This window comes from Monodelphis domestica, chromosome 1 (genome assembly GCF_027887165.1).
Source record: "Monodelphis domestica isolate mMonDom1 chromosome 1, mMonDom1.pri, whole genome shotgun sequence".
NCBI classification, from domain to species: domain Eukaryota; kingdom Metazoa; phylum Chordata; class Mammalia; order Didelphimorphia; family Didelphidae; genus Monodelphis; species Monodelphis domestica.
This window is the reverse complement of record NC_077227.1, coordinates 648,661,540-648,689,378: the sequence shown is the minus strand read 5'-3', so window position 1 is coordinate 648,689,378 and position 27,839 is coordinate 648,661,540. Positions and strand designations below refer to the sequence as shown.

At 37.6% G+C, this 27,839-nt stretch overlaps 1 long non-coding RNA gene across 1 annotated transcript in view; it reads left to right on the top strand.

The window, feature by feature from the left end:
• LOC107650692 (uncharacterized) overlaps window positions 1-27,839 on the top strand; it is a 41,798-nt gene that overhangs the window by 534 nt on the left and 13,425 nt on the right. The window contains exon 2 of the long non-coding RNA XR_008915637.1: window positions 2,768-2,811. This is a non-coding gene — a long non-coding RNA (uncharacterized LOC107650692). The remainder of the gene's footprint in view (window positions 1-2,767; window positions 2,812-27,839) is intronic.

Below are 27,839 nucleotides of genomic sequence, written 5' to 3'. Positions count from 1 at the left end.
GGATCAAAATGTGTTTTGTTTTTTTTTAAGTTCGTGGACCCTAGATTAAGAATCCATTATTTATGTATATGATGGAATGCTATTGTGCTATAAGAAATGATGAGGGAGATGGTTGCAGAGTAAAGTAAGCAGAATCAGGGGAACAATAGAGTCATAAAACAAGCAACTTTGAAAGACTTAGGAACGCCTGATCAAACCAATGACCATTCACAATTCCAGAGGACTCAAGATGAAACATATTATCAACATCCTGATAGAGAAGTAATGGAGAGTGCAGATGTGGACATATTGTGGGAATTTGTTTTGCAAGACTATACATGTTTATAATAAGGGTCTAATTTTTCTTGCTTTCTCAATGGGTGGAAGCGGAGTAGGGGAGAGGAGGTGGAAAGAAGAGAATCTGAAAATAAAAGTTTAATTTGTAAAAAAATAATTTATGATTTAGCAGATAATACCATCTACATTTTAAGTTTTAAAAATCATTCTATTTTCATAATCTCTTTGAAATTATCTATGTGCTATTTCCATTTTATAGATTTAGAACCAAGATTCCCAGAGGAGAAATGATTTACTTGTGGTCACATAGATAATGATAGAGAGGTAGGATTTCAACCCTATTTGAACTCTTGGCTCTAGGTCTAGTTCTTTTTCCACTAAACCACATTGCCTCCCTAGAAGAAGTCAATAGGTAAAAATGGCTGACTGTGGACTGTGGAACATAAGCATAATAGTTCTCTTTATGATTTCTCACTTAGTGACAACATATATGTCAAAAAACTATTTGCAGACCAAATTTCACAGAAATAAGGTAAATATTCCACAAGGTATGCTCATTTGAGACCATCAAATGCTTTTTTATGTCAAGAAAGCAGGATGAATAACAGCTTTAAACTCTTTAGTTATGTGCTCAAGTTGGCCAAAATAAAATAGATGGACAAATATGAAATACTGACTATATTTAAAAGAGACCTCCCTTCATCCAGAATAAAACATAAACCAAATAAGGTATATAGTAGACCCAAAGTTATCTCTGTAAACTTCCCTCTCTGAGGCTCCAGTCTTGCATTTCCAATATAGCAGACCAGACATTTGTACCTGGATGACCTGCTAATACCTTTAACTCAAGCATCCAAACTAAATTAATCATTTTGCCCTTTTCTTGACTTTTCCTGGCTTTTCTTTTTTGTTGGCTTTTCTTTCTTTCTTTCTTTCTTTCTTTTTCTTTCTTTCTTTCTTTCTTTCTTTCTTTCTTTCTTTCTTTCTTTCTTTCTTTCTTTCTTTCTTTCTTTCTCTTTCTTTCTTTCTTTCTTTCTTTCTTTCTTTCTTTCTTTCTTTCTTTCTTTCTTTCTTTCTTTCTTTCTTTCTTCCTTCCTTCCTTCCTTCCTTCCTTCCTTCCTTCCTTCCTTGCTTCCTTCCTTGCTTTCTTTCTTTCCTCAAATGTGACTATTTCTAGCTCTTACATCGAATGAGTTGTCAAGTCCTATAGACTTTACTTTCTAAATATATTTTATATCAATCCCCTCCATTCCATCTGTACAGTGACCTTCCTAATTTAGGACCTTATTACCTTTTACTTAGACTATTTGATCGTTCTCCTTATTGCTTCTAGATTTTATGTGCTGAATTCATCCCATATATTCATGATAAATTAATCTTCCTAATGTTCTAAGAACAGATCATGTCACTGGGTTAATCAAAAACCTACAGTGTCTACTGAAATGGTATTTTGAATCTCAATTACACATCTTCCATCTGTTTACAGATAGGATACACTCCAACATTCCTACCTCCGGATACAGCCCATGTTTTCTTAGCTCTGTGACTTTACTCATGTTATTTTTGGGGCTGTAATGCCTTGTCTCCTAATCTCTCCCCATCAAAAATTTATCTAGCCTTGAAGGCTCCCTATAGCTCCTTCCCCCTGCACTGCCTATGCATGAGATCCCTTCCCCCATTAAAATATAAACTACTTGAGGACAAGCACTGTCTTTGCTTTCATATTTGTATCTATAGTTCTTAGCACAGTACTTGGTACATAGGAAGGGCCTAATCAATGCTTTTTCATTAATTCATTCAATATGGATTTATTGGATCGATGGGAAAATACAGAATTCTAAGTAAACATTTGTCAGTAGAGATCTACCTAGCATTTATATAGCCTTTTACGGTTTTCAAAATGCTTTCTATATGTTTTCTCACTTGGCAATCCTGTGAGGTTAGGTACTATTATTATCTCATTTATAGATGAGGAAACAAGTTGAAGTTAAGTGACTTGTCTAGGGCCACACAGTTGGTGTCAGAGTTCAGATTTATTTTCCTGACTCCAGGTCCAGCTGTGCCACCTAGTAGGACCTAGCTCGGAATGAACAAGAAACTGCCTCTTTCCCTTCACTGCAGGCTTATTTTAATGGTGTGGGAAATATGGTTCTAGAATATTTCATATGGGATTTTGATTTCTTTCTAAGGTCATTTCACAGAGAGAAACAAAAGGACATTCTCAAGTGTCTTGAGCCTTTAGGTGTTTAATACCTTAGGGATTGACAACTTTCTGACCTTTCTATTTTCTTTTTTAAGGTCTTTTTATGGTCTTTTTGTCTAAATTATCTTATAACTACAAAGACTTAAAATTTTATATGCATCATTGCTGAGGTCCTCATCTCATTGGTCCTTGAATCCTTAATTTTCTAATTTGTGTGATGTTTTCCATTTTACTGTCTCATGCTTGATAGTGCCTTATTCTTGGATACAATGAATATTCCTTTTTCAGGGGTCATCAGGACAATGACCACATTTTTCCGGCCACACAATAGGGTAAGCATTTTTTTCTTGTTCTGTTTTCAAACAGCTTTTAGATCATGGTAATGGCAGTTCAGATCCTGGCAGCCTAATCCTGTTTTCTTTTCTGAACAGTAAAAATCATGACAAATAAGAAAGAAGTTTCTGGATCTACTTTAATGACATTCTACTTAAGATTCTGTTACCCCAATTAATTACCTTGCCAATGTGATCAGTAGTTAAGTATGGAATGCCTACTGCTTTGGTGATCTTTACCATTGAAGTTGATGGCATAAAAAGAATGTCTCCCTTGTTTACTTCTCCTCCTGCATATTTATGACAGCAGAAAAGAGAAAAAGAAATTTTGGTCACAATGGGTTTAGTGGTATGATTCAACTTGATCTGGAAAATTCCAAATGCTTTTTAAGAAAAAGAGAAAGCAGAATTTCACTTTCAGTCTCTAGAAACTTGTCCTCATCTAGGTGTAGGGGTGAGGGTCCTTTAGACCAGAGCTGTCAAAGGATGGGGGAGGTAGGAACCAGATTAAAATGAAGTTGGAAAATATTTAACAAAATAAATAAAAATGTAATAAAACATAAATAAAATTACATTTTAAACTACGAGGCCCATTGATTATTGTGCCTATTTCTATTTGAGTTTGGTACCACTGTTTAGTGATCTCCAAAGTAGAGACTATAATCTGACCCCAGGGATTCTGTGGTGTGACCCCAAGAAGGTGTGTCACCAACCAATTTTCAGGTGGCATGATGGGTCACACCCATTCTAGCCAATAAGTTTCTAAGACACACACTTATCCTTTATTCATTAATCCCAACAGTCCCTCATTCTTTTCCCTTCTATCTTCTGAGTTGGACATCATCCCTCTGGGCAGTTATAACCTAACCATTACCCAAATACTCAGCTTAGCATCTGGAAAATGCCTCTGGAAAACCACTCCAGCATATTCCCCCCAGCACCCCCTCATTATGACTGCAGAAGATACTCCTGAGAAGGCAGTGGCTTCTGAATCCAAGAGAGTGAGCAAAGAGAAATATTTTTAATGAGTGTAATTTTTTTAATTATTAAATTTAATGTTTATTTATTTTAATTTTTAATATATTTATTAAAAGAAAAAATTTAAATATTCACTTTCTCTCATTCTTTTAACATGTCTATCTTATAATATAGGCTACATAAGTCACAATTATATAGATTTATATACAGTACCATATAATTGCTAATAGATATAGCTGGCTGTGTGCACAGACGAGGGGCATGATCAAAAAGTTTGAGAGCAGCTGCTCTAAGGAAATGACCACGATCCCCTGAGCAACCTATGCAGTAGACTCCAGAAGTTGGCCTGGCTCCTGGAGGCTGTTGAGCATGCTAAATTTCCCCCCATAACCACAGTTCCTATAAATGTCGGCTCTAAATAACAGCAGTGGCTGGTGCATGCTGAGCTAATCACTATGTGCACCCATCTTTCTTAGCTACAGGAGCAGCCCAGCGTTTTGCCCGGACAGCTCTAACTCTGCCACTTCCCAGTTTCTGTCACTGAGGTTTCATGGCTCCAAGTTGTGCTGCAGGAGCATTGTCCTAAACGCCTTTATTTTGTCTGGCTAATGTTTTATATTCCCTTTCCCTGGGGGAAACAGAGGAAGCGATTAACCTCCGTTTAGTCCATTTGTGACCATCTGCTGCTGACCTCTACTGGCCGGAAAGGGAAGACGCTCATCCTGTTAGGGATGCCCACACCTCTTTTATTTGTTCTGCTGGCAGATGTTTCAGGAGCCCAGCGAGCAGAAGAATGGCAGCCTGCACCACCGCAAAAAGCATACACCAGCATTATTTACTGCTGAGGTTCCGTGACATTTTTTGGTGTTATCACAGGTTACTAGACATTTCTTGGCCTTGTTTCCCCCATCTATGTTTTTAGAAAGCAGTTATTTTTAAAAACTGGTAAGTTGTTGTTTTTCAAAATGTCAGTCATTTCTTGATACAATCCACCCCACTGAACATTCCTGGCAACCACCACCACAACAAAAAACAGCTAAGTAAGACTGTGACAAAGCAGCCACCTCTGCCAGCTTTAGGAGCATTCAGCACCAGAAGTTCCTCATTTCTCTGGCCTTTATTATATTTTAAAGAGAAAACAAGTTCCCCAAACTAGTGCAATGGTTACAAACTTCAGTTGACACAATCAAGAAAAACACAAAAACAAAACTTCAGGGTAATATTGGTTTAATCAACATGCATTGTGAATTTTAACCATGTATCAACTCATAGAGTCTACTAGGGCTGGCTAGAGAACATTTTAACCAAACCATAACTTGGAGAGAAAAAAACTTGCAAGAAAGCTGGGAAAACTTTTTAACAGAATCTCTGTTAAAGGTCTCGATTCTCAATGATATCGTGAACTGAGTCAAATTTATAAAAATATGTCATTCTCCAGTTGATAAATGGTCAAAAGGTACAAACAGGCAGTTAGATGAAGAAATCAAAACTATCTAGGGTCATTTAAAAATGCCTTAAATCATTCTTGATTAGAGAAATGCAAATTAAAACGATTTTCAAGTACCACCTCACTCCTACCATATTGGCCAACATGGCAGAAAAGGAATATGATAAATGTTGGAGAGGATGGGGGAAAATCAAAGCACTAATGCACTGTTGGTGGAGTTGTGATCAAATCCAACTATTCTGGAGAGCAATTTGGAACTCTGTCCAAAGGGCTCTGAAACTGGGCATACCCTTTAATCCAACAATATCATTAGTCCATATCCTAAAAAAATTACCTTTTTGTACAAAAATATTTATTGCAGCTCTTTTTGTGGTAGTAAAAAAATGTTGGGTTATCTATCAATTGGGGATTGGCTGAATAAGTTGTGGTATATGATTGTGATGGAACACTATTGTGTTATAAGAAATGACAAGCATGATTTTGGAAAAATCTGGAAAGTCTTATATGAACTGACACAAAGTGAAATGAGCAGAATCAGAAGAACTTTGTACATAGTAATATCAAAATTTTTTGATGAACCTAGTTATTCTCAGCAATACAGTGATCCAAGACAATCCCAAAGACTCATGATGAAAAAGGCCTTCAGCCTCCAAAGAAAGAACAGGAGTCTGAATGCAGACCAAAACATACTATATTTATCTTCCTTCCTTCCTTCTTCTTTTTTTAAACAAAGAATGTTTTATTGGCTGATGTGGGTGGCAGGCGGGGTTGTGTGTGTGTGTGTGTCTATGGGAGCATTAAAGAGGGAAGTCATGCTGCAATTGGGAGACAATTCATACAGAGATAAAATGGAAAGAGGGATCTAACTCAGGCTAAATTTCATTTACAGTATTTACAGACAGGCCCAATGGGATAGGAGACCCCACCTCCAGACTGGAAGGGCATCTCTTCCCCTAAGGGAGGATTCTGGTCTTCCAATGTTGGCCAGACCTCCGAGTGATGTTTCCTTTATGGAAATGGATCCCAAATGATTTCTGTCTTTCACCTGTTTGACCAGAGAAGAACCTCTTTCTCCCATCATCCCCAGGGAGGGTCTTGTGGACTGCCAGAGGAGCTTCTGTTCCATTTCCTTCTCAGCCTGTATCAGGCCTGGGTCAGATGTGGCTGGAGGCATTTGTCAAGGGGGATCCTTTAGAAAAATACCTCATGGAGAACTTTATGCTTTCCAAAGAACTTTCACTTCAGCAGAAGGAAGGAAGGTCAGTGATGAAACCAAGGGTCTGATCAAGAGTGTCCCTCAGTCCATGCCTATGTAATAAAGTATGGGAGGAACTTAACAGGATGAGTAGAGTAGAAAAGGAGCACATCTATCCACCCTGCCCCTCTTTTTGGAAAGATGGGTAGGAGTGAGAGATGGGGAAATCACTAGGAGGAAGATTTGCTTCAGGGAAAAGAGGTGGTGGTGGGGTGAGGTGGCTGTGTCTGTACCAGTGCCTCAATATTCTAAGATAGCATACAAAGCCAAGGAGAAGTCAGATCCATATCCAATCAAAACTCAGTTCCCTCCTACCCCACTCCTGCCAAGGACCCAGCTTTCCAAAAGCTTTCCCCTTCCCATCATCCCTTTGTTTTATTTTTTTTAACCCTTACCTTCCATCTTGGAGTCAATACTGTGTATTGGCTCCAAGGCAGAAGAGTGGTAAGGGCTAGGCAATGGGGGTTAAGTGACTTGCCCAGGGTCACACAACTAGGAAGTATCTGAGGCCAGATTTGAACCTAGGACCTCCCATCTCTGGGCTTGGCTTTCAATCCACTGAGCCACCCAGCTGCCCCCTCCATCATCTCTCCTTTAATGAGAGAAAGCCACAGACCATAGTTTATTCTTCAAATCTGTCTTTTAAAAAAAAATGTCTGGGGGAAGATTTAAAATTAAGGTTTATTAGGGTTAAAATAGGGGTTTTGACAAAATAAGAGAGCAGCTTTTAATAATTTAAGTTTTAATGAGAATATAGTAGAGTTGTAAATTAATATTATCCCTTTAAGATAGAGAAAAGAAAACATTTAGCAGCTTTTAATGATTAGCAATTTAGTTTAATTAAAATAGAGATAGTAAAAGACTATAGTAAAGGAAGGAAAGATAGAAAAGAAGAAAGAGATTATTAATCTTACACCCTATAAATATACTTTAAATTCCTAATAACTACCTAAAATTTCTAAAAACCCTATTTGTGTCTTCTCAGGACAGGTTCTTCTGCCTGGCTCACCAGGCCTACTCTACTGTATAAATGATTCACTAAGTACCCAACTCCCTAAAATAATAGACAGCCACTACTCATTCACTCCTTCAATCAGTTTTCTATAGCAGCCCAAATTGTCAGTAACCAACTGACAGCAGATCCTTGCCTATGAGACAGACCTCCTGCTCTCTAGAGATCCCAGAAGCAAAAAACCCCTTAAAGGCTAAAGACAAAAGTCCTCTCAGTAAGCTCAGGTCCCCCTTTATTTAACTAAATGCCAACCCACACTACCAGCCATCAACCCCCAATGAACAACTCATGCCCAACAAGTCAACTTCCCGGCAACTGCCAGCCCTCAACTGACTCCTAACTGTTAGTAACTGACCACCTGCAACTGATGTGGCTGGGCAAGGGGCACCCTGATTCCTCCTTCCTGTCACTGTGTGATGGTTAATCCCTACACATCTCTATGGTAAGAGGACCTCCAGGTCCCCCATTAAATAAAAAAATTATAGAATTCCTTTTTACAGGTTTCCTGACTCTATGTCCTGTGAATTCTAAAACTATTCCACCCTAATCAGACCATACTTTAGAAGATATGATTTAGCTATTTCTTGATCAATAACAATAGAGATACTTGGACTAACAGAATCAGGTCTTGGGAACTCTACATTTCTCCACTCTCCTTAGTTTAAGAAGATTAGGACGGTCTGCACCAAACTCAAGGATTAAGTATCTGAGAAAAATGGCCTTCAACAGACATGTGCAGAAAAAGGGGACAGACCCCTGGGCTGTCCCAAGTCACACTAAGCTATCATTGGTACAGATGAGACGCAGAAAAGTGATGTAAGATGTAGCAGTCCACCCCTAGCTATGGGCAAGGGGAACAGTTGGTATGTACAGATTGTCTTAGAAGAGAGCGTGCTCAGTCTTGAGCATACTCAGTATTGCACATGGCTGGGAAAGCCTCTGACCCTTGACCCCAGCTTCCCCCAGGTTAGGCGGGAACACAGGTTTCTTTGTGCTCACCTGGTTAAGAGAAACCACACCTATACCTTGTCATTAACCAATGAGGATCATCCCTATGTACTGTGTATATTTGCATATCAAAGACTATATTTAGCCCAGCAAGCTCCGCCTCTCTCTCTCTCTCTTTCAGGAGCTGATGCCTGTCCTTGCAGGAGCTTGGCCTCTGGCCAAGCTCCATCTTTAAATCTTCTCTATCTCTCTTTCATCTCTCCAACCTGTGTGATAATAAATGTGGATCTCTGGACTGGTAAAAGCCTTCAAACTGGTCCTTTGATCAAAGCTTGGCTGTGGCTTATGGAAAATTAATAAAGACTCATTCCTGCCACCTCATATCTCTAATTTGACTCCGTCATCCCCCTCGTGGTATTTAAAACTTCTATCCTGTCTCTATCTTTCTACCTTAAAACTTCTCTCCCCTCTGAGGAAGTTTTATAAAACCATCTATATAAGGCACATCATGGGCTCTCTTCACTCTCTTTCCCTGGAGAGGAGACTCTAGCTGGCAGCATGCTAGGCATTCCAACATCTTGGAGTGGTGGCAGTTATTTGTCTGGGTTTGGCGGTGAGTTTGCCCTTGAGCTGATTCAGGTTCAGGCATCTTGGCTGAGCCCTTTGGAGTTCAGGCAGATTCTTTTCCTCCTTACTCTTCAAAAAACCTTACTTTCTAGATCTCCTAATCTTCCCACCCGGTACTAGCCAGGTGGGAGAAATCCTACTCTTTTTCCTTCTTCCTTCTTCTTAATCTCCTCCACTATATCAATTAAATCACCATAAATTTCCATCTGACTTGGGTATTTTATTATTTGGGATTTTCTCTGGTGACCAATTAAATTTTTGATTTTTAAGTCACAATGCTAACATAATCCTTTACAGTCCAGCGTTCTGTCCATTACACCACCTAAAAAGAGACTTTTATTAATGTTGATTATTATACAAAAGCAAACATTTAGGGGAATTAGAAAAACTGCCTTGAAAGAGGCTGTACTTGAGCAAAGTCTTGAAAGGAGGTCAGAGGTCTGAAGAGGTAGATTTGAGTAGGAAAAGCATTTCACACATAGGGAACAGCCTGTGTTAAGGTAGAAGAGATGAAATGTCATGTGTAGGTACTAGCAAGTAACAGCAAATAGACCAGTTTAGTTGGAGTGAAGAAATAATGGGCAATCAATCAACTGGTCTGGAAAAATTGACTGGAACCATATTTTGAAGTGAAGCAGGATGGAAGCAGGGAGACAATCATTTGCTATGTGCCAGGTACCGTGCTAAGCACTTTATAGATATTCTCTTGTTTGATCCTTATAACAGTCCTGGAAGGTGGGTGCCATTATTATTCCCATTTTATAGTTAAGGAAACTGAGGGGGACAGTGTTGAAATGACTCGCCCAAGATCACATAATTAGTAAGTGAATTGAAGATAGATGTGAAATCAGACATCTCCTGACTCCAGGCACAGCACTCTATCTTTTGGACCATTTAGCTATGAAGGACTTATTACTTTGTGCAACTCTGCCTCACTTAAGTCCAATTCATGTATAGCTCAAAACATCACTCCATGTCATTGGTCCTCTTTGAAAGAAAAGAAGGATAGCAAATTTTTCCATTGACGTCCTCATGATGAGCTCCTCTTATCTCTGCTAAGGATGTGGAAATGATGTATAGTCTCTGCTGGGTGTTGCTCCCTGGTCGTCTACCACAACCACAACCATGACTTGATTATGTTTCACTGGTTCCATGTGGCTTCTGAGCATGGTCCTCCTGGGCACACATTGGTGAAGCTTATTTCAGTTTGTAACTTCAATTGGAGTTCTCAATTGAGGTGTTACTTCTTTCTCCTTAAATAGGCCTTTTAAGCCCTTTCTCTTTTTTTTGTATCATGGGACCCTTTGGAAGTCTAGTAAAAAGCCTGTTGAGACTTCTTTTTTTTTCAGAATATTTTCAGATTCATAAAATAAAATACTTTTTATTATAAAGGAAATAAACTACATTGAAATATAGTCATCAGAATCTTTTAAAAAATAAGTTGACAGACTCAAGGTTAAGAATCCCTACTGGGGCAGAAAAACTTCATCCTTCTTAGAAAGGCTCAACCTTTACTCACACTATATCTGATGAGGGGGGAAATACCTAGCTCCTTTCCCCCTTAATGGATAGTCTATCATTGTCAGAACACTATGAAAGGCTTTTCTTCTCCAAAAGAAGAACCCTGCTTCTAGGGTCCAGGCCCTGGAAACCCAAAGTGACTTGTCAACTAGAGTCCACAAATAATTCCATTTTTTTTAAACCTCAGCTTCTCACTAAGCAAAGTCAAGGTCTTCAATCTTCTACTTGACTTAGGGCTGGAAAATTATTGTCACTTCCGCTTAATGTTCAAGTTCAAACAGCAGCCCCATTTGGGGGACTTACTTTTCAACAAACTGCCAAGGGTTGTATTAATCTTGGGCCACCAGGTTTTCTTAACCTCAGGATTCTTTTGAACTTCCGTGCAAATGAAGGGGAGGGAAAATGAAAGAACAAAAATTTATTTTTTTATATTTCTTTTTTCTTTATTTTTATAGAACAAAAATTTCTAAGTAAATCTGCTTAATGGTATGACCCTCCAGTCATTTATTTCCATCTTTTGTTCCAAATTCCTATCTTTATTAGGCATATTTGTCAGTCAACGAGCTGTTGAGCCTTATCCAACCTATATTACATGTCTATGTTATATATTCACTATATCTTAGAACTATAGAAATCTCTGGTATTCCCAATATTCTCCTTTCTTCTGATGGCTTCCTGAAACTGAGAAGGGAGGGAGGTATTAATTTCTCTGTTTCATGTGGTCAGTGCTTGTTATGTCTGACAGGCACAATGGGGAGTTCGCTGTTATAAACAATCTGTTCACTCCATCTTCCAGGAGGCAAAGCAGATACAAAGTGTTCCAATTAGGTGACAGGTCTCCATGAGAGCTAACTTACAGCATATGGCTTTTTTGGAATCTGTTTCTGGTTCGCATGCCTAGGATATAGTCAGCAGGTATATCATCCATCTGGATGAGGACTTTTATTACCTAGGTGAAAACAGAAGTATAGAAAAGGGGATTCGTATTATTCAAAGTGTCAAATTCAACACAATCTTACATGAATGCTTATATCCTGGTTCTCAGTGCCATGGATACTTCCTCATTAAGTGAGATGGGAGCAGATCACAACCCTTTCATTCTTCCCATCCTAAATGATTCTTACTGATGTCCATTGCTAAGTCTTCTTCCACATGGAGGGGAATTCACTCTGGAGAGCTTCCTGAGGGCTGTTTTTCAGGAATAGAACTATCATGTCTGTTTATTAACAATCTTGTTGGATAATTGAACTACCTTTTTATCATTTTCTGTGATTGATGTCTTTTCTGATACTTCTCATGCATAAGTTATAAACATCAACATAACCACCTGTATCATCACTCTCAATTTAAAAAGTCATCCATTTATTTAAAAAACAAATATTTATTGCACATCAAGTATATACAAAATGCCATTTTTGACTTGAGGGGCTAAAGACATGAATAAAATGTGGTTCAGAGGGTGATCATCAATTGGGGAATGGCTGAGTAAGTTATGCTATATGAATGTAATAGAATGCTATAAGAAATTATGAAAATATGGTTTCAGGAAATTCCAAGAAAACAGGAACTTATGAAAAGTGAAACAAAAAGAGTCAGGAGAATAATTTATATTATAACCACAACATTGTGAAACCAAATCATTTTAGAAGTCTTAAGAACTCTGATCAGTGCAGTGATCGAACATGATTTCAGAGGACAAATAATGAAGAATGCTATCCTACCTTTTGATGGAGAGGTAATGGGCTAAATATGCAGAATAAAAGTCACATTTTTGGATATGAATTTGTTTGGTTTGACTATCTACATCCATTACAGGGGTTTTGTTTTTCTTCCAGGAAGAGGTAGAGGTGGGAGGGAGGAAAAAAATGCTAGGTAATTGAAAAAATCCAAACTTAACTTTAATTTTACTTAATTAAAAGTAAAAAATAGATAGTTGACAGTTAAAAGTAGTGAATAGAGAGCTATCCTCAGAGCCAAAAAGTTCTGAGTTCAAGTTGTACCTTATGACACATAAATTGACTACATAGCCCTGGGCAAATCACTTAACCTCTGGTCTATAAATGGCAGAGAAGATTCTGATCTGCAGCAATAGATCAGGTTCTTTACTGGAAGTTCTTTTTATCAATCACATCACAGGCATAGTTTAAAATAAATTTAAAAAAAAAAGGAATACGTAGCCCCTGAGATCTAATATGAAGTATAAGCAGAAGGAGAGGAAATGTGATCTACTGGATAAAGGGTCAGACTCATAGTTATGAAGATCTGAGTTTCAGATACACCTCAAATATATACTGGCTAATATCCTGGGTAATACACTTAACCTCTCACCATTTCAATCAACTCTAAACATATCAATTGTAGTATAGTTGTCCATCAACATTAGTAGAGGGGGGCAACTGCATAGTACAGTGGATAGAGCACCAGGCCTGGAGTTGGGAGGGCCTGGGTTCAGACCCTTCCTAGCTGTGTGAAACTGGGCAGGCAAATCACTTAAACTTAGTCCTAGTCTTTGCTGCTCTTCTGTCTTGGGATTGATACTAAGACAGAAGATAAGAGTTTTAAAAAATTAGATGGAGTGCAGTTGCAGATTAAAAAAAAAAGGAGGAGAAATAAGACATCATAAATAACATAAAAAACAGAACAAGTTTATGAGGAGCAAAAAAAAGTGCTATGAATGTATCATTAAAGTTTGGGAGCACTGTTGTTATGCAGCTAATAAATCATCATTCTTTTTGGACTATGCTCCAGCATAAACTAATCCTAGTACTGATATAGTTCTAGTTATTTGTGTATCTGTTAATCAAATCACTCAGCTCTCACTTAATCCATTACTAGCAACTCTTTTCTGTCTCATAGCTCTCAGTGAAAAGACTGTCTACTCAGTAGCTTTATCTTAGTAAGAAGTTTAACTAAATTCAATTAGTAAGGTAAAGGTATTACTTGTAGGAAATGCAGATGCAGTCCATTAGATCTCTACTTCCTCCCAAGGTTAGAAATACTTCCTGGACTGGAAAATGCCTACCTTTGTCATCTACCAGTCCAAATACAAGTTATTCAGGAAGTTGCATCTAATTATTTTAGATTTCCTGTCTCCCAGAGAAATGGAGTAGGGTATTCAACTCACAACAAGTTTAGAAAGTACTATAGATACTTGAGAGATTTTCAAAGATCAGAGATTAAATGCAAATGGGGCAGCAGGAAGCCAATGTTAGAGTCTCAGGAATGTCCCAGGATTGCTATCTATTCATCCTGAGCAGGAATTCAGTCTGGTTCCCCCCTCCAAAGACTACTGCAGCCAAGAGAGTTGGTAAGACTTCTGTGCCTGGGGCTGTAGGACAAAGCCCAGCAAGAAAACTTCCTGGTTTCCATTATACTTCTGTGCCTCCTTTTGTCTCTTCCTTACTTTTCCATTCTTAAAGCACATAGATCTATGTCCTCTCAGTCTCAGTTCCAAAAGTTACCAAAGTTGAATCCAAGTAGATGTTGCAGAAGCACCATTGATTGCTCAGTCTCTGAATCTTATATCATTCATGAGTGCACCCTAACTCTGGTCATGCTAATCACTAGATTGGTAAGAGCCCCTTCCCTCCTTCCTACTAATGTGTTGTATACATAGAGAAAGCAGACTACCATCTTCTTATTTTGCTTCTGATTTCTACCAAGAAAAATGATCTTCAGATGGATAAATACACTACAAAAATGGAGGACAGGAAATTGAAAACCAAAATAAGTAAGAGAGTACCAGATTGTGGCCTATAAAAGCAAACTGGGTTTTTTTTTTTACTCTTTCTCTCTCTTTTTAAAACCCTTACCTTCTGTCTTGGAATCAATACTGTATATTGGTTCTAAGGCCAAAGAGTGGTCAGGGCTAGGCAAATGGGGGTCAAGTGACTTGCCCAGGGTCACACAGCTAGGAAGTATCTGTGGGCAGATTTGAACCTAGGACCTCCCATCTCTAGGCCTGGCTCTCAATCCACTGAGCCACCCAGCTGCCCCCTTTTTTTTACTCTCTTAAGGTCTTTGTGTTTGAATTTTTATCTTGTGTCTTTTTCTGAAGTGAGACAAGAAAAAATATTTTTCCACCACTCACCTTGCTCACCAGAGTAATTCATGGCGATTTGGGACAGAAACATAGAAGTGGGAGACAGGTGCTTCCTTATACCTGGTCTGAGAAGAGAGATTCCAAAAGTAGATGGTCATATCTTAAAAGAACAGAATAAAGAGGTTTTATGCAGTAGAGGATTGTCCTATTTCCATGGGCATAGCTGAGATGGCAGAATAGAGTATTCAGCTGAGCTCTCCTAATATCTCCCTCCAAACAACTTTAAAATAAAGCCTCAAATAAAATTCTAGAACAGGAGAGCCAACAAAAGGTCAGTGACATATTTGCCAGTCCAACATAACAAAGGCGATTAAAAAGAGAGATCTGTGACACAGAGGAGGAGCTGGTCCAGAGCCCATGTGGATAAAAAACCAGTGGTGGTGGTGGTAACAAAAGTAGCAGCAACTTGGGGAGCTCTCAAGCCAAAGATAGCAAAGGGACCTAGAAATTGGTCAGAAAAAATTACAGGGTACCCCTGTGGTAGCTTTGGAAACAAGAACAGACAGTGTTTGGCAATCCATTGCTTAAACCCGCTTCTGGGTCATAATTCAAGAGGAGAGAAGAATGCTTTTGATCAAGAGGAAGTGGGAACCCTTAGGGGCAACTGTTTGACAACTTCATTGCCTATATTCACTTCTGGGTCAGAGTTTAAGGGCAAAGAGGAACATTTGACCAAGAGAGTAAGTATCATTTCCCTGAGGGGAGGTATCATTTTGGGTCACAAGGGATCAGAGATCCTGAGGAACAGTATCAATTGCAATATCAAGAGATCAAGGGACCTTCCTGAGTAAGATGAAGAGAGCAGTGACTACATCTCTCCCTAGATCATACCTCTCCAGAAGCAAAAAAAACTTTGAAACTCCCAAACAAGCTCTGAAAACAGCAGTAAATAAAGCCTGAAGTTTGAGACATTACCCCTACCCTCACCTCCTCAACATACACCCAGGAATAAAAACCTTTTAACATAAAGTTCTAAAGCAAGAAATAGGATGGGGAAATGAGCAAACAATAATAGCAACAAAACACTACTATGTAATAGGAAGATCAAGACAAACTCAAAGGAGACAATTAAGTCAAAATAGTTACAATCAAAGTCTCGGAGAAAAATGTAAATTGGACACAACCCAACAAGAAAGTGCCTGATTCAGTGACATCCTTACCAGACTTATATTCTAAAGAAATCAAAGAAAGAGGAAAAAACTAATGTGTAAAAAATATTTGTAGTAACATCTTGTTGTGACAATGAACTAAGGAGGCATCATCAATTGGGAGATTGATTGAACTAGTTATGGCATCAGAATATAATGGAATACAACTGTGCCATAAGAAATGACAAAAGGGAGAGATCTTGAAAGATTTGTATGAATTGATAATGAAGTACAACCAGGAGGATCACTTATATAATAACATTATAAGAACATATAACTTCAAAAGGCTTAAAAACTCTCATCAGTGCAATAAACAGCCATGTTTCTAGAGAGCTGATAATAACTTATGTTACCTGTCTCCCAACAGAAAAGTTGATGGATTCAAGATACAGAATGCACATTGTAGATTTTAGATTTTGGACAATGTAGAAGAAATTTGTTTTGCTTGACTATGCATATGTTACTGTGTGGCTAGAATTTTGCTCCTCAGGGACTCTCTCTCCCCAGTTACATATCTATGTAACGTACTAACATAGGGAAGATACAAGTTTTGTGTAGCTGTGTCCTCACTCTTTTCTTCCTGGAGCATGGCTGGGAGGATAGGGGGAGAACTTGGCAGGAAAAATTTACTCACGTGACTTTACTCAGATTTTTTACTTTTGTTCTTTTACTTCTACTTCAAGTGATTATGAATAAACTTTATAAAATATACTTGGAGTTATTAAATATTAATTTAAATTTTACATTGTTGGCAAGACACAAATGGATAAAATCCTTGATTTTTTTTTTTAAGATAGCCTTTGAGTAGATATGGAGTTTTCCCGGTGGTGGGGACCCACCCACAATGGGAGCTGGGTAGTGGCATCTTTGCCAGTCTGCTTTTGCTTGTGGGGCTCCTGGCTGAAATGGATAAGCCATTTCCCACTGCGTTCCGCCTGAGCCCATCTGCCTAGGCCAGCATGCCTCACTGCTGCCTCTGAGCACTATGGATTAACTGGGGTTCCTGTGCAAAAGGTAAAGTATAAGTTTCCCCTATATTGTTAACAGCTGAGCTGGCACTTGACCCCTTGCCTCCCGGGGGCCCCTCTCCCACCATGTGGATTGAGGTGGCTCTTAGACCACATCAACAGCTTTTTCCATGCTGACCAGTCCCCCACCCCCCCCCCCCACCCCTATCCCATTCCAAATTTCCTAGCTGATTTTCAAGCTGACTCTGGGATTTTCACACTCCTAACTAGTACATACTAGGGTAGTGACACCTACAGATAGGAAATAGAATTGCAAGTATGTCCCAGTTTCCTGCCTATCTCAAACAGCTCCTGTTACCAGAGAGCATTATTGAGCTCACATAGCTCAAAGTTTTAGGATGTCTTTTTCTTACTACTGTTCCTGGGAGCACTTGTCCTTGATGTTAGCATGAGTCATCTCAAGATTCAGAAGGGAGATTAATTCTCCTTACTATCTAAGTATGCTCAGCCTCTGCAAGACATCCAATATGGGGTTTGTCCACATTATGTTCAGTGTGGAAATCCACCCCTGTATGGGTAATGCCAGAAGTGTGACTAAAGGAATCTAGATGATGATGATACTCGGGAGGGGAAGGAACCTTAAAGAGTCTGGAGGTGAATTTTAAGCATTTTGAGACTCCATTTGCCTTACTGATGTTAACTGTTTCAGTTTGTTCCCTTCCAAAGAGTGAAGAAGTCTCTGTAATGCAGCTATCAGAATTGGAGAAAAGTTGTAAAGAGAGCACCTTCTATAGAGAATGAGTGATTATATCCTATCATACTTATTATATTTGATGATTGCTTTAAAATTTAATTTTGTTTTTTAAATTCACATATTAATCTAATCTAATATCTTCTTTTATACTATATCATTTTCAACTACTGTGTTTTGGCCATTAGCTATATGTTCTGTTGCACTGTCTTTACTTCTATTATCCTACTATCTTTATTTGTACTGCCCTATGACTGGACTAGAGAAAATACCATTATAAAAGTCCATAAACAACTTGGACAAACCCTTTTCCATGATGAAATCACAGGTCCTTATGATGCTGGGTTTGTCACCAGCTCCATCAAGGTCACATGTGCCTTAAAGGCCTTTTGTTCCTTTTTGCCTTTGTTAATTGTCACATAGATGATGATAGACTCCATCAAACCAGTTACAACCTGTATACAACCTTCGGAGAATTTAATGAGCTAAAAATATCAATTGATTTAAAGGGTTCTTTAGAAGTGATTTTCAGATATGTAGTAGCACCAATACCTCTGACTGATCATTTGCCTACCTTTGAGTTGTTTGTAACAAGGGGGATCCATTTAGTAGTTGAAGTGAGTGCAATAGCACTATTGTATTCCCCACCTCCATATTTATAAAAATGTAATAGATGAGACATCAGAAGGGATTTTCACTATTGTATTCCTCACTTCTACATTGCAATGGATGGGATATATAAATACATGACTTTTACAGCTGTTACAGTCTGATACCATAGGAGGGAGGTTTCCCAAGCGACTTGGTTACTCCGTGATGGGTTATAATCTCATCTGGGAGGTGGGAAGGTTTTGTAAGGGGCTTCGTAACTCCTGGATGGCTCCCCGAGGGAGAATTTCCCAAAGAGCCTAGTGGTTCCTAGATGGTTTTTATATTTGTAACTCTTCAACTTACTCTACCCTTCCACCAGAATGGTCTAGATTCTTGGTGATATTTTAGACACAAAAGGGTTTCATCAGCAGTACAGAGTTGTTTTTTTTTCCCTGGTTTCTTCTGCCACATTTTGGAATGATGGCAATAATAGACTTTGTTAGAAATATCTTTGCCAAGGTTGAAAGATTGGCTAGATCTGGAGAACTTGTGACAAGTATCCATGAGCTTCAAAGGTTTTTTTGAAATGTCACACAGCAAGTGGCTATAGAGAAATCATGTGAATCCCAATGATATCAGGTTTGTTTTCTATTGTCATTAACTGGGCTATTATGATTTTGGGGATTTTGGTACTTCTTTGTGCATTAGCTGCTGTACTGCTGTTTTAAAAAGCTGTCACATAGGGGGCAGCTGGGTGGCTCAGTGGATTGAGAACCAGGCCTAGAGATGGGAGGTCCTAGGTTAAAATCTGGCCTCAGACCCTTCTCAGCTGTGTGACCCTGGGCAAGTCACTTGACCCCCCATTGCCCAGCCCTTTCCACTCTTCTGCCTTGGAACCAATGCACAGTATTGATTCCAAGATGGAAAGTAAGGGTTTAAAAAAAAAAGCTGTCACTTAGTGAAAATCACGTGTACTCACACTGTGGATCATGATCAAGTTAAAAAGGAAATGATCTCATTTTTAGGTGAGAAACCTTTGTATTATGCCTCTAATTGGCTTACACATTTTCACAGATAAAATTTTATTATTGTTTTTCCTTGTATGTGCAATAGAGTATTTGAGTTTTCTTTTCTCTCTCTCTTTTTTTTTTACTTGAAGCACATGTTACCAGTATTAATGTTTTTTTTAAATTTTGTACTAGGGTAAGTTTTTAATGTCCATTACCCCTAATGTCAATGCATACCCCAAAGCTTTAGACTATGGAAACCTGCCATTGATTGTTAAATATTATGGAACTTTGATTAATGATTGTGTCTGGTTCCAGGAGAAGGGATCACAAAAGAGCCACTGCATAGTGCCAAGGAGCACGAAGTTAATCTGCACAGTGTATAGGAGCACAAGGTGAAGGACACCAACCAATCCCTATGGTATTAATGAGATTCTGAGCCAAGATAGGGGACTTGAACTTATTTTGGGGTTCAAGGAAGTGGCTGTTTGACAACGTCAGATGCAGGATTTCCTTGGGCCAGATCTAGACTTTGACCAAGTATCTCAGTTTGGCTGCCATTTTGGCTCCCCTATCCCTGAGAGCAAAGGTAAAATCAGACCAGGGAATGATATTTCCCTTCTTCTTCAAAATCTAGTCCTTCTTTCTCTTCCTTTTATGGTATGACAATTTTCTGTAGTCCTGGCTACATTGTTATAATTGCTACTACAGGCTTATGGGACATAAATCATTTTAATCAGGCCCTGATTCAAGGACCTGTAATGGGCTTATTCTTCCTTACTTAGAATTTTTACACATGAGATCTAAATATTTTATGTTTCATCCAGAAGTTATTTTTTTCTCTTTTATTGGATTAAAAAAAATTTTTTTTTATTTTCTTTTGACAATTGATTCAGATACCTCATAACTCAGTCATGTATCCTGGGGTGATCCATGTTTGATCAACACCCTCCTCAGAGGGGATTGTATTATTGTCAAAAAATTCTAGATTTATAAAATTTTTTCTTATTTGAGAGTAATTTTAGGATAAGAAACTTGCTACCTCCCTGAATCAAGAAAGTGAACTGTTTGGAGAAGGTGCCATGAAAATGCCTCCAGAAACAACACATTGCACAAAAAGATCCAGAATGAACTTTGGAATGTAGTGAATTGAACTGTGGGAGGTTGAACTTATTTATTTTGAATGTACACTCTTATGCCAAAGGGGATCACCCCCTAATTGGCTTTTTGTCAGTGTGCCTAGCAATCATTGGTTTTGTTCTCTTTCTCTTTTATTTCCCTCTTATCCCCAAATTCCCCCTTTGAAAGTGCAATGTTATATGTACCTCTAGTTAAAGACCTTTAGAGATATGTTGGTTATGTGTACTGATTCTTTTGGGAAATTGGCATGTAAATCTGGCAGATTTTTGCATGCTCCTTTCCCAATGGAATCACAGGGGGATTGTGTGGATAGAATTTTGCTCCCCAGGGATTCTCTCTCCCAGTATCCCCAGTTACATATCTATGTAATGTACTAATGTAGGGAAGATATAAATTTTGTGTAGCTCTGCCCTCACTCTCTTCTTCCTGGAATGAGGTTGGGGAGGTTGGAGGGAGAGTTTGGCAGGAAAAGTTTACTCACGTGACTTTACTCAGGTTTTTTAACTTTTGTTCTTTTACTTCTTTTACCTCAAGTGACTATGAATAAACTTTATAAAATACTTGGAGTTATTGGATATTAATTTAAATTTTACATTATAATGGTTTTTAATATTATTTTTCTCTTAAATTGGGGGTGGGGGGAAGAAATGTGTTTAGGAGGGAAAGAAAATAACTGCTTGCTAATTGAAAAAGAAATGAAGTAAAGCAGGAAACAAAATTTAAGAGCAGTTATTTTACTGACCAATTAATTGTGGAGCAAAAGGGACTGGAATGTATCTCATGGAGCTTCCCTGACCACTTGACCAGTAGGCACACTGGTTCATCATGGGGCACAAAAGTTTTAGTATAACATATCAATATTCTTGGCTGTTTATTGGTCCAGTGAAGGAGGCAGGAAATGTTTGCATAATGGAGTTCGGACAGGGGCAGCTAGCTGGCTTGGTGAATAGAGCACTAGGCCTGGAGATGGGAGGAACTGGGTTCAAATCTTACTTCAGATACTTCCTAGCAGTATGATCCTGAGCAAATTACTTAACTCCAATTGTCTAGCCCTTACCTCTTTTCTGTTTTCGAACTGATAGGACAGTAAGTTGTTTTTTTTTAAAGAAGTTTGGTCAATAAACCTTCATGGCTTATTTAATGGACAATAAAGGGACTGACCCATGATTTAGCTTTCTCCTTGTCTCTTTGGATCATATCTGAGATCTTTGACTTTTCCCTTGGAGAGGCTCAGGATATTCATTAATTGGGGAATGGTTGGATAAATTGTGGTATATGATTGTAAAAGAAAACTATTGTGCCATAAGAAATGATAAATAGGATGAAATCAGAAAAACCTGGAAAGACTTATATGAACTGATGCAAAGTGAAGTGAGCAGAACAAAGATAATAGTGTATATAACAACAGAAATATTGTACAATGATCAACTATGAAGGACTAAACCATTATCAGGAAAACGAGGTTCCAAGAAAACCCCAAGGGACTCATGATTCAAAACAAAACAAAACAAAACAAAAAACATGCTATCCACAGCCAAAGAAGGAATTGTTGAAATTTGATTTCAGATTAAAGCATGCTATCCTTCACTTTATTTCATGAGGTTTTTTTTTAATTCTTTTTTTTATTTTTTTTTTAATTTTATAGTATTTTATTTGTTCATTTCCATGCATTTTTCATTAAAGACAAAGATCATTTTCTTTTCCTCCCTCCCACCCCCCGTGGCCGACGCGTGATTCCACTGGTATCATATGTGTTCTTGACTTGAACCCATTGCCATGTTGTTAGTATTTGCATCAGAGTGTTCGCTCCGAGTCTTTCCTCTGTCATGTCCCCTCAGCCATTGTAGTCAGGCAGTTGCTTTTCCTCCGTGTTTCTATTCCCTCAGTTTGTCCTCTGCTTTTGGATAGTGTTTTTTTCTCCTTGATCCCTGCAGATTGTGCAGGGACATTACACCACCACTAATGGAGAAGTCCATTATATTCGATTATACCACAGTGTATTAGTCTCTGTGTACAATGTTCTCCTGGTTCTGCTCCTCTCGCTCTGCATCACTTCCTGGAGGTTGTTCCAGTTCACATGGAAATCCTCCACTTTATTATTCCTTTGAGCACAATAGTATTCCATCACCAACATATACCACAATTTGTTCAGCCATTCCCCAATTGATGGGCATCCCCTCATTTTCCAATTTTTGGCCACCACAAAGAGCGCAGCTATGAATATTTTTGTACAAGTCTTTTTGTCCATTATCTCTTTGGGGTACAAACCCAGCAGTGCTATGGCTGGATCAAAGGGTAGACATTCTTTTATCGCCCTTTGTGCATAGTTCCAAATTGCCCTCCAGAATGGCTGGATCAGTTCACAACTCCACCAGCAATGAATTAATGTCCCTACTTTGCCACATCCCCTCCAGCATTCATTACTTTCCATAACTGTCATGTTAGCCAATCTGCTAGGTGTGAGGTGATACCTCAGAGTTGTTTTGATTTGCATCTCTCTGATTATAAGAGATGTGGAACACTTCTTCATGTGCTTATTAATAGTTTTGATTTCTTTATCTGAAAACTGTCTATCCATGTCCCTTGCCCATTTATCAATTGGGGAATGGCTTGATTTTTTGTACAATTGATTTAGCTCTTTATAAATTTGAGTAATTAAACCTTTGTCAGAGGTTTTTATGAAGATTTTTTCCCAACTTGTTGTTTTCCTTCTGATTTTAGTTACATTGCTTTTGTTTGTACAAAAGCCTTTTAATTTGATGTAGTCGAAATTATTTATTTTACATTTTGTGATTCTCTCTATGTCTTGCTTGGTTTTAAAGTCTTTCCCTTCCCAAAGGTCTGACATGTATACTATTCTGTGTTTACCCAATTTACTTATGGTTTCCTTCTTTATGTTTAAGTCTTTCACCATGAGGTTTTTTTAATATGCGTGATATATGTCTTTAGTCACAACAGGGAGAATATGGAAATATGTATTGCATGAAAGCACTGATATAACCTATATCATACTATTTACCTCACCGAGGGGGTGGGAAGGAAGGGAGAGAATCTGAATCAGAAAATGTCAGAAAGTAATTATCAAAAACTGTTTCTACATGTAATAAAAAAAAATAAAATTGAATATACAAAAAAATAGCAAAGAAGTTAAGGACCTGAATAGAATTGAAGAAAATTTAGATAATGGATGATTGAATGGGAATTGAAAGGGGTTGACATATTCTCAGTTTCAATTGAGTTCCATGATATTTTCTTGTTTGCTTGAGTGCAGTGACTAGAAAACCTCTTTTTATAAACATAAAATTAAAAATTTAAGTGCATTTTATTATTCCCCCCCTTTTTTTTTACCTAGAACACTTTTCCATCATTACATGATTTATGATCCTCCCCACTTCCCCATTTCTTCCTCCTCCCCCCAAATCTGACAAGCAGTTCCACTGGGTTATAAATGTATCATTGTTCAAAACCCATTTCTGAGTTATTTATATCTGCAGTGGTATGATCCTTCAGCATCAAAACCCCAATCACATTATGTGATCAATCACATATTTTTCTAATGCACTTTCATTTCCACAGTTCTTTCTCTGGATGTGGATAGCATTCTTTCTCCTAAATTCCTCTGGATTGTCCTGGGTCATTGCTTTGCTAACAGTAGAAAAGTTTGTTACATTTGATTGTGATACAGGATATCAGTGTCTGTGTACAATGTTCTCCTGGTTCTGCTCCTCTCACTCTGCATCAATTACTGGAGGTTGTTCCAATTCACATGGAATTCCTCCAGTTCATTATTCCTTTGAGCACAATAGTATTCCATCACTAACAGATACCACAATTTATTCAGCCATTCCCCAATCTGTGGACACCCCTCATTTTTCAATTTTTTGCTACCACAAAGTGTAGCGAGGAATATTTTTGTACAAGTTTTTTTTTCCTTATTTTCTCTTTCTGGTACAAATCCAGCAGTGAAAGTGATAAATGGTGGAGGGGATGTGGCAAAATTAGGACATTATTACAATGCTGGTGGAGTTGTGAATTGATCCAACCATTTTGGAGGGCAATCTGGAACTATGGGCAAAGGGCTTTATAAGAATGCCTACCCTTTGTTTCAGCCATAACACCTGCTGGGTTTGTGCCCAGCACTTCTTAATAAGGACAATTCTGTAATTTTTTAGTCATACTTGAACCTATGAACCTCCTCATCCAGTTAAGAGAATTTTTGAAACAAAAGTCAGGAAAAGGGTCCTTATGTAAGGTAGTCTTACTCCATGTGGTGTGTCTGACTCACAATGTCAGTGACAATGACCTAGTCACAGTGTCTTAGGCAACTATCTAAAAAGATTAGGAATTTTTTTCAACTCCCATTTAATTCTGAATATACCCTCAAAACTTTTTTCAAAGGTCTGAAACCTGAACTTCAAAATTGTTTTTACTCCCAAGATCTTTTATGAAATGAAGCTGAGCAAGATAAACAAAACTAAGTAAAGGTCCCCAACTTTCCTGACTTGGAGTCTTGATTTTACATGTATATCTTTGTGATGTTAAGACAATCTTTCAGTTGCAGAAAAATCTTACAATCTCCTTGAAAAAAAAACATATTATGAGTCTATGGCAGGCTTATGATATTTTTCAATCTCTTATTTTCTCTCTATAGGCGGCCTATAAAATACTACATCATTTCCATGTCTGCCTCAATTGATTTTCACCCAAATGTCTTCCCACTTTGATTTCTGGATTTTACCTTTTTTTTTTTAACTATGCCTTCTTAATTACATAAATGATTCATGGTTATATCCCCCTTTTACATATCCTGGTTCTTTTAAAATCAAGAATATTCCTTCAGAGTCATATTCAATTTCAGTGATAGCTATGGCATCACATTTGCCTCCTTCCTTTACCAAGATTTTCAGTTCCATTTGTTTGTTATACATAATTTGGACATCTAAAGTGACAGATTTTTATTGCTCTTACTGTTTGAGTTTTTTCTCCTATGAATCTATATCCTATATCCTATAAATAAAAAAGATATGTCTCTAATGATACATTGTCTTTACACTGTAGCTATTCTTTGCTTTCTATCTTCTTCCATGTCCCTAGATAGTTTTCTTCCACTCCATTCTTTTTTAGCTTAAGGAATTTTTAAAATTAGATTTGCAAGGCAGTAGGCAAATACGCTTCTTACAAGCCCATGGTAAGGTACACTTCATCCTTGGCCAAGAGCTCGTTATTCCTATATTTTAATCCATGGTCTAGAATTCTAAGTTCTATTCTTGGAAACCATCTTCTTAAGTAGATATTTACTTCCTAAATAACCCCCCACCCCCCAACCCCATACACACACACACATATCTGAAGCTCCTGCCTTCAAATAACAACTATGATGCAAACCTTTCTCATTTCCCTAAAGTCTGCAGGTCCTGGCTCAAATGCTGAAGATCTTTAGCAATGTTTTTTAGGCTCCTTCTGGAAGTATCATTTTTATGCCCATATACATTGCCAGAACTGAACGAGTGATAGTCATATTGTTTGAGTAGATTGGAGGATTCTCTATCACATACCAGATATGTGATATGGAAAGTCAGCTGACTTCTCTTTTAACTATTGTGAGCTCAACAAACAGCTGCTTTAATATCTCTTGGCAGGAAGTCACTAATCAATGCTCTTTTTCCTTTTACCCTTACTGAATGATGTCTCCCTATTTATAGATCATCTGACAGATTTATATCGTTATTGTGTGATGAAAGAATCTTCTTTCTCCTCAGAAGGTATAGCTCTTACCTCTTTGGGAAGAGCCTTGTATTTATTACTAAGCTCCAAGTGTTGAGTGGTCCATCTCCTTTTTCTACTGTATCACAAATCGTTTGTCTTTCAAGCTAAGGATTCTCCTCTGCCTCTTTAGATCAGTTTTTCCTCTTTATTTTATGTTAGTTTTTCATTCACTTTTTATGAAACACTTAATTCTTCCTAACAACCTGAAGAGTGAAGAGGCAAGCTTCAAGCTCCTGTATCAGAACTTTCAGGAGGAAGATCAGATTGAAATTTGAGCATAAATAATAATTATTTGGCCAACATCAAAAAGACAAATATCATACCCTTTATACAGGTCTGAAGCATTCTACATGCTTTCCATAATTTTTTGGAAGCCAGATCTTCAGTTCTTTGTTATTTTTGTCATTAACTCTTTTGGCCAATTTTCCTGGAGTATTTCCATGATAACTACCTAGAAGGGAGCTTCAGCTTCAGAGGTGTCACTTTTCTCACCTCATCAGAACCCTGAAAGGTAAACCCATTTTCCTTTCCTTTGTCTTACCAACTTCCTTTGAATTCTTTTTTATTTTCTTCCAATCTTCTTGTACTTTCTGAATTTCTACTTCTAGTAATTAATAATTCAAAATAAACCACTTAGCAATTAAAATACAAATTATTAAGATTTATTTTGAATTGTGAACCCAAGTTCCTAAGGGGGGAAAATCCTTATTGTTTGTTTGTTTAATCACATTTCAGCTATATATTGTATGGTTTTGTACATTTCATCAAATTAGAAGTAGCAGCTAACAAGTAAATGAAAATGCAAGACAACCATCATTTAGTGGGAAAGTTCTCACTTTACATATATTGCAATGAATATATTTAGTAATAAAAGATTTTACATGTGAATGTAATTTATAAATAAATTATGAGCCTGAAACAGTCAATACATTTCTGGCCACAGAACCCACAGAGGTCACTGGAAAAAGAATTTTAGCTAACCAGTTTCTCTGGGGGAAAAGCTACCTAACAATGAAACCCAGAGTAGTCATTGGTAAAAGTCTCAGTGGAAATAAATCTTGAGGGGAGTTGGAAATTAAGGCTACTTTGCAGCTATCAGGAAAGGAAGAGACACCTTCTAATCTATGGAGATTGCATTTTTTTTTTCATTTTAAGGAAACAATATGTTAAATATTAGTATAAAGAAGTTTGAGGATTTTTTTTCCAAGATAGTTTATTGATCTGTGGAATGGTTTGTAGGACCAGCTGTGGTCTGAAAACAGAAGAGGGTTGTTGAATTACACATGCCATGGAGAAATATTCAATGAATTATAATTACTTTTAGAGATGTCATAGGCTATGAAACTAATCACAAGAGAGTCTATAGGTAGTGTGAAGAAAGAATAATGATTTTTGTGGATTTGTTTTAATCATTTAATAATTTTTTGCATATTGCGAAACTTAGCAGGGAGAAAAAAACAAATTCCTTTCAAAATAAATTCAGAATTTTTTCTTATAAAAATGAACATTGTAGAAATATATTTTGCATGATAATACATGTGTAACCCAGGTTAAATTGCTTACCAGCTCTGGGAAGGGGGAGGAAGAAAATTTGGATCACATAACTTCATAAAACATGTGGGAAATTGTTATTACATGTAATTAGTAAAATGAAATATCTTTATAAAAATTATCTTCAGCATGTAAAAAAAATTAAATTTTGTCTACCAAGATGACATAGCAATTCTGGGAATACACCTACAAAAAATTCTTTATAGAAATAAAGGA